The sequence below is a fragment of the Myotis myotis genome, unplaced genomic scaffold (assembly GCF_014108235.1).
Source record: "Myotis myotis isolate mMyoMyo1 unplaced genomic scaffold, mMyoMyo1.p scaffold_m19_p_16, whole genome shotgun sequence".
Classification (NCBI taxonomy): Eukaryota; Metazoa; Chordata; class Mammalia; order Chiroptera; family Vespertilionidae; genus Myotis; species Myotis myotis.
In genome coordinates this window covers 6,175,316-6,185,565 of record NW_023416320.1, presented here as the reverse complement: position 1 = coordinate 6,185,565, position 10,250 = coordinate 6,175,316, and the positions used below count along the sequence as shown (strand labels likewise).

At 41.7% G+C, this 10,250-nt stretch overlaps 1 long non-coding RNA gene across 1 annotated transcript; it reads right to left on the bottom strand.

Annotated features, from left to right (window-relative positions):
* Positions 1 to 2,432: 2,432 nt before the first annotated feature.
* Positions 2,433 to 10,032, bottom strand: LOC118670496. The gene is made up of 3 exons (XR_004972354.1): positions 9,845 to 10,032; positions 9,324 to 9,421; positions 2,433 to 2,852 (listed from the first exon to the last, which is right to left on the bottom strand). It is a non-coding gene; the product is annotated as an uncharacterized LOC118670496 (long non-coding RNA).
* Between the last annotated feature and the right edge of the window lie 218 nt (positions 10,033 to 10,250).

Genomic DNA, 10,250 nt, shown 5'->3' with positions numbered 1-10,250 from the left:
TGGCTGAAAGGTGCTCTTAAGATTTGCTCCTGGGGCTCCCCCGGAAATAGTGTGCCATTTTACATGCAGGAAATGGTGAGGCAGGGCTCCCCGAGACCCCCACACACTGGTGGGAGGTTGTATCTTCATTGTTTAAGATCCCGAAACTGTGTTTTATAGCATTTCTGCTGCAAAGGAAGCTACAACCAATGGTGAACACTTATTTCAGTTGCTCCACGTCTAAAATATATTGCCACTGGTTGATTACAAAAGAAATCAGTGCATACAATTTCTCTTTGGAGGTAGGGAGTCTGAAGAGATAAGCAAGCAAATGGTAGGAAAAGAACATTCCAGGTGGCGGGGTTGATAATGGAATGGTCTAACGGCAAAGGGTATCATGGTTGTTGGAACATCAACTGTAGGCAAGAATAGCTGAAACGCAAGTTGGAGAGACAGGGATCTACCTATCCCTGCAAGTGTCTTATATGCCAGGTTATATTGCATTTAACTAAAAAGACTGGCTGCATGTACATTTTACACTTGTATTATGTACATTTACATTCATAATTTACATGGTCTACCAAGTTCTTCTTTTATGAAACTGGAATGTCGATATCCATTTACATTCTTCCAGTACTTTTCAAATGTCCCAGTAGATCTCAAACTTTGAGTTGCTTACTGTTAAAAATGATGCTAATAATCAGAACAACTTGTAACTTCCTTGGCATTGAATCCTCGCGATAACACTGGGAACAAGGCACCCGCCGTTGGTTTTATTATTTCTATTATATAGTTGGGAACCCTGAGGCTTAGAGATAGTCAGTGACACAGGAAATGGCATAGCAGGTTTCCTTGTGATATTCTTAGTTATGCCATTAAATTTCCCTGAATGTCTCGAGCATTTCTTCCAGAGCCACTCTCCCCCGACCTGTCTCGAATAAGTTATATTATATTCCAGGCTTAGCTTCAACTTGTGGTAAATACCTAACTTTCTTCTTCCACATATAGATTGTTTTCAACCTAATATGCAAACTTCCGTGATCTATACTGAGAGCAAGTCGTACATTTCTAAATCAAAATGTAGGGCATTATCTATTTCACGTAATATGTTTCAACCTGCCTTGTTTGGATAATTTCATTTTCCTAATATTGTCATCTAGCACGTGAACTATCTCCTCTAGCTGTGTGTCCTCCTTGAATTTGAAGCCATGAGTTAGCAAGGCTCCACAGGAATGAGAACCAGGATTTTTCCAGGAGACAGAGAGGCGGTACCTGTCACAGTCCTTGAGTTGTAGAAGGACATTATGCCAAACTAGGTCTTGGGGGCATAATGCCTCCTAAAAAAAAATGTAGACAAAATGAACACCATACCTCACCGCTTTGCCAATGTTTAGCTTGAAAACGTTTAGTTTTTCAACCTCTGAAAAATCCTGTCTGCCTTCTTTGTGGGAGAGCCAAACTCCATTTCTAAAGAAATTCAGGATCCTTGGTCCTTATCCTCAGTGCCACACATTTACCCCCAACAATGCGAACGTCTTAGTCACACCAACCATTTTGTCTCAGAGCCAGTGATGTTCTCTTCATGGTCTCCAGCAGGTATGAACTTGAGAGTTTCCTTATTTCTATGCAGGGCACTATGGTGGTGGGTGCGAAGAATATAGATCTTTGGCTGCCCTCAGAGTGGTTACTGTCTGCAGACATTTCTCTGAGGCATTGTTTGGTTGACATTGTTTGATGCGATTTGCTTCCCTCCTGACTCTTTCTGTTGACCTCTTTTTAAGTTATTTTGGAGAAGAGATTTTCAAAGTTGTCTTTCCATGGAAACATATACTGGCAGCCTAAGAGGTGATTTCATTATCTTGGTTTAGATTCTATTTATACTGAAGTAAAGGATGAGCTTCTTATATTTAAAGTTTAGAAAGCTTTGGAGTGAGAGGTAATTAACTAATTCCTTCAACCTTTGTCTCCCCTTAAATAGGAAAATTTACCCATCTCGAAAGCAATTCCAGTTGTCCAAATATTGGCCTTCTTCATGACTTTTGGATCTTGACAACCATCAACATTTGGCAAGCAGCCCCTACCTGCCTGGCAGGAAGTTATATTTAGTTCAGTGTGAAACTTTATTTTCCAGTTTCAGACATCCTCAGCCGTTGTTGTTGAGTTCCAACACTCACACTTCCAAATAAGGCGATTTTCTGGAATCCTCCTATGGCTGGGTAGATGCTCTGAAAAAGGTTCTCATCAAATCCAGAATATGCCCGCTAGGCCTCCATGGCTCAGAGATGGTCTATTGTTGCTTGGCCAAATTAAACGAGTCCAATCTTTGTCATTTCTTTGCTTGTTTGTCAGTCTAACCAAAGTCTAAAGGGAGCCTTTTGGCATTTAAAACCACATAATCAAATTTGTTTAAAAAAAAAAAAGAGAATTGAAACATTTTGAAGTGAGACTCAGTTTGTGTTTATTCAGTCACGTCACTATAACATAAAAAATGGCACCTCAAAATTACATTGGAAAAGCTGATGTGGTGCTGACATTCAGTGTAATGCTGGATTTGTGTGAAAATTCAGGATTTGTCCTCATATTTCCTTTCCTTGTACATATGCTTTGTTTCTCAACATTCTTGAGTAGCCATGTGATGAAATCTAGGATACCACAGTCTACTAGTTAAGTCCCATCCGCTCCTTCTTCCCCACCCTACCCCCTTCTTTTAATGGCTATAGACCCTTGTAAAAAGTAATGAACATTTTTGATCTTCAGATCCCTCATCTGCAGCATACGGATAGTGAGAGAGTGATCTGCCACACTGTCTCAAAAGGCTGTTGTGAAGAATGGAGGTTGCAGATAACTATTCCAAGAGATGTATTTAATCAGACCTAGAGAAGAGTAGATACACAATAAATGTGGATGGTTGAGAGGATAAATGGATGAATGAATGAAAGTAATTTATGAAGGAATATATTTTATACACAATAAAGCAGGCCACAGCAGTAGTGCGCACTTAAAGCTAAATTAGCCTGGCTGGCATGGCTCAGTGTTTGAGTGTCGACCTATGAATCAGGAGCTCATGGTTCCATTCCCGGTCAGGGTACATGCCTGTTTGCAGGCTTGATCCCCAGAGTGGGGCTTGCAGGAGGCAGCTGATCAATGATTCTCTTTCAGCACTGATGTTTCTATCTCTTTCCCTCTCCCTTCCTCTCTGAAATCAATAAAAATAAATATATTTTTTAAAAAGAAAGCTAAACTATAGGGCTTGCCCAAGCCTTGTGGCTTCATGGTGATTTTCCATGAAGGGGATTCTGGGTGAAGCATTTCCTAGGACTGGACTTCTGAGAACACACCTTAGGTAACCATGATCAGGCGGTTAATAATGGTGTAACAGATTGTATAGTAGGACTTTGCCTGTTGTTCCAAAATTATGACTAGGAGCCAAAGCTGCAGGAAATCATTAGGAACCCAAAACATCTATCTAGAGCCACAAATAATCACAGACAGCAACCTCCATTGGAGATTTATTAAAAGGCACACATGCTATTCCCCACCCTCCCCCAGGCCCCCATCTACTTCCCATATAATTTAATGTAAGAAGACACTTTGAGTGAGAGGTAAAAGGAGTTGGACAGTTGTCAGAATCATGAGTTTTTGGATTAGTAGCATGTACAGTAAAGTCTTCCTATACTTTCTGAAGCCAAGAGAAGGAAGTGGCTCCAAGGGAACCACACATACCATAGATACTGAATGCCTGTGTCAAATGAGGGAAAATACTAATTTGTTCATATTTGCTGCTATCCAAAAGGAATGCCTGCCTCGGTAGCTTACTCTGCTCTGATGTGGAGACTGCAGGGGAGAGGACATGGGAGAATGACAGAAGGGGAGATAAAGCACCCTCTACCCCTACCCTTTAGTGAGGGTGTGTGAATTCCCACAGGTCAAATACAAAGCAAGAAGGGAGTACCTTGAACATAAAGACCATCTGGACTGAGGCCAGATACCACAGCATCAAAGGCTATAAGATGCACAATCAATAGGCAGATCTGATGGATTTAAGAGATTGCCTGACAGGACTTACATTAGGCAACTGTGGCAGCCCTTACAAGGCCTAAAGAAGAGCTCACATCGGCCCTTCAGAGAGTCAGCATTTGGATCCTCCCTAGGATAAGGCATGAAGAACAGTAGTTATTGCCAAAGAGGCAAAGACACCGACAGTTTAGCAATGTTTGTGTCCTTCTTTTCACATACCTCTAAGTCCCAGCTCCTGCCCACAGGTAGAAAGAGATAATGCTGGGGCTTAAAATGGACTTTACTCATTGCAGGTGGAAACAAATCTTTTGGAATTTCTCAAGATGGAGGGTTAAAGGGTATAAAATCACAGGGAAGCTCTTTGGTATTTATAAACAAGGGACAGCTACAGAATGGGATCCTTAAAAATGACGTCCCTATTTCTGGCAATGTGGAAGCAGGTGATGCCGAATCAGCTTGTGCAGGCCCCACCAAAGTGAGGTGACTTGGGCACCCCAACTGGTCACCGCTGCACTTGCATCTCTCCCCAGGCCCATGTTTTCAACCCTCTTCCCAGAATGCAAGGTGGAAGAACTCAGCAGCTACCCTGCCCCATAGATTGCTTCTCCATAACCTAAGTATTTGTCCAGTTTCAGGCGTAAGACCATTCCATATCTGGATCATTCAGCTTCTGGGAGTCATCCTGATAGTTCAGTGGAAGCTGTCCTCCGTATAGTTCTCACGCTTGCCTGCTCCTTCTGAACTATCTAAGCGTTGCCAGGCTAAATGGACTAATGGCAATTATTGTCAACAGCCTGTCTCAAATGGAGAAATATACAGGTCTCTTGGTAGAAGTTGTAAAATTGGAAAGGAAAATCAACAACTTTAAAGTTATCCACTATTTTATTCTTGGATAGATTCTACTGGAATGGTGAAATGTTTCTCAGGGTTGAACAGCACCTATTTTCAAGCTTTTGGGCTAGGTCAAGTCTTCTGTGTGCAATGTTTTAACCAGAAGTTGGCTGTTGTTGTTTTTTTCTGTCAGAAGTCAGGTGGTAACTATTTTTGAGTTTGTGGGTCCATACAGTCTCAATTGCAGCTACTCAAGCTGCCATCTTAGTATAAACACAGCCATAAACAATATACAAGTGAATTAGTAGTTGTGCTCTAATATTTGTTTAAAAAAGCAGGTGGCAGGTTGGACTATACTAGGCTGACCCCTGTACCAGAAAATCTTGCTGCTGGAGTTTTGTAGGGAAATTTAATTGGACTTTTATCACTATTATGAAAACACACACACATGCTTATTAGACAAAAGAACTGCAATACAGAATAACAGAGAGAAAAGTTACTAGCATTCTCAGGTAATCACTATTATATCAGTGTATTTTCTTTTCTTTTTTAATAAGTTGTTTTATGTACTGTGGGCCTGCTATTTAAACAATTTTATTATACTGCTTTTATCTTTAACATGACATTACAAGCTTTAATATGTTATTTTAAACTCTTTATTGGCCTTATTTTTAATAGCTGTATAATATTTCATTGAATAAAAGGGCCAAAGTACAAGTTACATAAGCAACCATTTGTCCTCTTTTAATTATTTAGGTTGCTCCTTATTTTTTTCTGTTGGAAAATATACTGCAGGGAAGCACATTTATAGTTTTCCCTTGTATTTTAAGTTATTTCCATAAGTTAGATGTTAAGAAATATAATTATTAGATAGAGGTTTTGAACACTTGAAGGCCTTGAATACATACTGCTCAGCGACTTTCAAAAGGATCATTGCCATCTACATTCCCAACAGTAACATATAGCCATGTGTATTTTAATGAATCCTTAGCATAACTAGGGTTTATCATTAAAAGGAAAAAAAATAATCTGTGTTACATTATGTAAAAAAAAAAAAAGGCATCATTGTTTTAATTTATTTTTTGTTGGACACCTTTCCTTGTTTATTATCCATTTATTATTTTCCCTCTTGTGGCACGTATGTTTATAAGAAGACCATTTTCTAGCATGATGATTAATCTGAAGTTCAAACATAAGGCGAGAGAAAATTTCTTAATAAAAATAAGAGCTACGAATTGCTGAATGCTTACCATGTGCCAGACAATTATATATAATTGTGTTTGTGTGGGTAATTTTATTTAAACCTCACAGTGACATTATATGGTTGATATCTGAGCCTTTTAATGTGGGCTGACTTCCCATTCGCACCGAGTGGCACATAAAACACAGTTCAAAGAATGGGTTTAGTCTGCATTTTGCTCTGCACTACCTGTTTACTCCCCAGTGACACCTGCCAGCATGTAGTAAGCACTTGTGTCCGGTAGTTGTGCAAAATATATTATCTCAGCTAAATCTCATGATAACTCCCTACTGTGGCTATTCTTCTTCCAATTTTAGCAGTTAAGAAGCCAAGGTTGGGGGAAATGGAATACGTTTCCTCCGTCATTGTGACTGCGGAGCGCCTGCCTGCAAACCCCATCCTGAAGCCCCTGCTGGGTTTGGGTTTGTTGGCCCCGTAACCCTTCTTCATCTGTTTGGGGATGTTGGTGGATGCCTCTTTGGACTTCTTGGGCTCCAAGCTTCTAAAACAGCTCTATTTCTTTCCCTCTGGTTTTGCCACAAACATGCATCGCACACACAGAGACATGGATGCACACAGGCACACACAGGCATATACACAGGCACACACAAACATATACAACACGTTCATGATTTCAGATAACAGACATTTTGTTCCAGAATTACTTCCCGGGACATTAGAGCAGGGCTTCAGGGGGCAAGCCCTTCGATGTGGAGGTTGATTTGTAATGCTTGATGTTTGAGTTCTTTTTTTTTTTTTTTTTTAAGGATGTATTTATTTTTTATTTATTTTATTTTATTGTATTTTTTTAATTGTTTTATTGCTTAAAGTATTACAAAGGATATTACATATGTGTCCTTTCCCCCCCCCCCACCCTTGACAATCCCCTGGCCTCCCCTACCCCCCAGTGTCTGTGTCCATTGGTTATGCTTATATGCATGCATACAAGTCCTTAGGTTTATCTCTTACCCCCGTCCCTCCTGCCCCCCAACCCTCCCTGGCCTTCCCACTGATGTTTGAGTTCTTTCACTGAAGGAGTTTAGGATTTTTAAAAGAAACTTCCTTAAACACTGCCTTCCTGTTAGTATGCTGTACTCTTGATTCTAAAATAATTTACATAAGTAAGGTGGACCCAGATTTTATCACTAGGGCCTATTGTTAAAAGAAGAACAAATTTGTAGTGAATTATGTAAAAAAGGTGGGTTCTAATTTACAGATTAGCTTACACAGTTTTAATAAGGCTGATGCCCTCTTTTACTTGTGTGAGGAACTTCATAGTCAAATCTCTTTTTTCTCTATGCAAATGAGCTACAACCAAATGGCATAGCTGATCTCCACCCTCCTAATCCCCTTCCAGGCTCTTCTTAGTTCCTTCTTGGCCCAGGTAAGGAATCACATATTTGAATGTCATTTCTGTGCTAGGTTTTAAATTTGGTTGTGGTTTGCACTGAGAAAAACTGCCCGATACTGGAAGGGTACACCTCCACAGTTTGTGTTTACCTACAAGCTCAAAGAGGCCGTTTCTTGTTCCAATCTAGTCTTTTTTCAGAATCTTGGTATTGTCAGACTGATGCCTATTCTGCATCTTACATGGAGTGTTGCCGACTTTAAATGGCTTGGGCATTCCAAATGGTCAGGGATGGATTCTTTTTTTTTTTTTTCTAACTATGTTTTTATTGATTTTAGAGAAGAAGGGAGAGGGTGAGAGAGATAGAAACATCAATGATGAGAGAGAATCATTGATCGGCTGCCTCCTGCATACCCCACACTCGAGATCGAGCCAGCACCCCGGGCATGTGCCCTGACCGGGAATCAAATCATGACCTCCTGGTTCATAGGTCAACACTCACCACTGAGCCATGCCAGCTGGGCTGGATTCTTCATCTGACTCTCCCTTCTCCATGGATTCTATGTTTTTAGCCCTCTGCCCAAACACTCTGCAAAAAGCTCAGCACTGACACGGCCCCACTGCCTGGTGCTCCATCGTGTGCCCTCTAAATGTTGGTTTAGTCTCAGGTTTAATACCACCCAACGGGGATCAGATGCCTGAGCGAGATCACCGCCTTTCTGGATTATGCAACTGGCAGGAATCATCCTTATCTTTCATCCTAATCTGCCCTCCTTGGAGTTCACGCTCTTGCATGCTTCATTGGAACACTATTTACTGCAGGGCTAAATTGACTAATAGAAAATATTAGCAGTGACCTGTCTTAAATGAAGAAATCTAGAGGGATCTGGGTAGATATTATGAAATCGGAATAAACAAGCAGTCAGCTTAAAATACCAGCCATTTCATCATTCCGTAGGCACTTTCTAGTGGAATGTTGAAATGACCCTCCAGATTGAATACCGTCAATTGCTAAGCTGTGGGGTTACAGCCTGGCCCTATAGGGATGGAGAGTGAGGCCTTCAAAGGCTCCTGCATTGGTAGGTCTGTGGTCCTGTGTCCTCCTTCCTGGGCTTTCTGTGAAGTGTAGACTAAGAACTCCTCCTGGATCCGGAGTGGTTTGCCTAGAGCCGTGGTCGGCAAACTGTGGCTCACGAGCCACATGCGGCTCTTTGGCCCCTTGAGTGTGGCTCTTCCACAAAATACCACGTGCGGGCGCACATGTACAGTGCGATTGAAACTTCGTGGCCCATGCGCAGAAGTCAGTATTTTGTGGAAGAGCCACACTCAAGGGGCCAAAGAGCCGCATGTGGCTTGCGAGCCGCAGTTTGCCGACCACTGGCCTAGAGTATCTGCAACATAATGCATCCCAACTAGAATGGAGAGAGCCACCCGGGCAGTGAGATCAACAGATACAAAGGCAGGGAGATCACAGTGCTGCCTCCTTATTGTAACAACACTGTAAAAGGCACCCTGGACTTGCCTCAAGGTCAAGGAGCCAAAAAGAAGAGCCATAGACCATACCATGATCTTAAATACAAGGATCGGTGAAACATTTGAGGCAAGCACTGCTTCACTCATGTCTTCCCGATTCCAAATCATTCATGTAATGACCCCCTCCATATAGATGCACTTTCCCTGACGTTAGAGAACAGCAGAAATTCCACTAGATCTGGAATTGAATAGCTCCGGGTTTGAGTCCTGCCTGTGCCTCTTACAAGTTTTTATCTCCTTGGGAAGATCCTTTAATCTGCTTAACCCTTGATTTCCTCATGCAGAACATTTGTGAGACTTCAACATTCCAAAGTGTGTGAAAATTCAAGTCAGAGAGCTTGGAGTGTAATGTATATTCATAATGTCATCACTCACCTGCATCCCTTTCCTCCTCTTCTTTTTACTCCTTCCATCCCTCCTCCTTTTCCTCTTTCTTGTATTTTTGGCGTTCTTCCATCTTTCTTCCATGCAGTCTATTAGCAAAAATCCACCTTTTTAATTTTTTTTAAAAGCAAAGTCTTGTTTTGGAAGGCTAGTCTGAATCCTGGGGGGCAGTAAAGATGTGTATTGTATTCTGGGCAAAATGCAGAAGGGAAAGTGAATAGAAATGTCCTTGGAGATTATGAACCTGCAGTGACATCTCTGAAAGCCAAGGACAAGAGGCTGATCTGTGTTTGGGTCCCAGATTTATCATCCAGCTCAGCAGAGCGCTTAGTGACGTCCACCCCCACCTCCTCCCACTCATGTGCGACTCTAGCATCTTCTAACCTATTGGTTCTCCAAATGTGGTTCCCGGACCAGGAGCACCAACATCACCTGGGAACTGATTAGAAATGCCGATTCTTGGCACCATTCCAGAACTGCTAAATCAGAAGCTCTGTGGTTGTACCCCTTACCTATGATTTAAAATATCTTCCAAATGGTCCTGATGAGCGCTCAAGTTTTGAGAATGGTAGGTCAGTCAGTTAGAGTATCTTCCCCATACACCAAGGTTGCTGGCTCAGTCCCGACGTATAAGAATCAACCAATGAATGCATAAATTAGCGGAGAACGATGGTCCTTTATCAATCCCAGCTCAGGCTGCCCTTCCAGCACCAGGATGTGAAAGGCAGCCAGAAACTTGACACTGGATTGTCAAGGCTTCCCAAACAAGTCTCATACCATGTGAGCTGCAGGTTAGCTAACTAAATGCACTCCCCCAGGCTACGGCTGTGATATCGGTGAAGGATGTTGATTCATCTGACATGAATCTGCAAATGTTTCTCCAATAACTGCTTTTGAAGTGTGTGAGTTAAATAAACA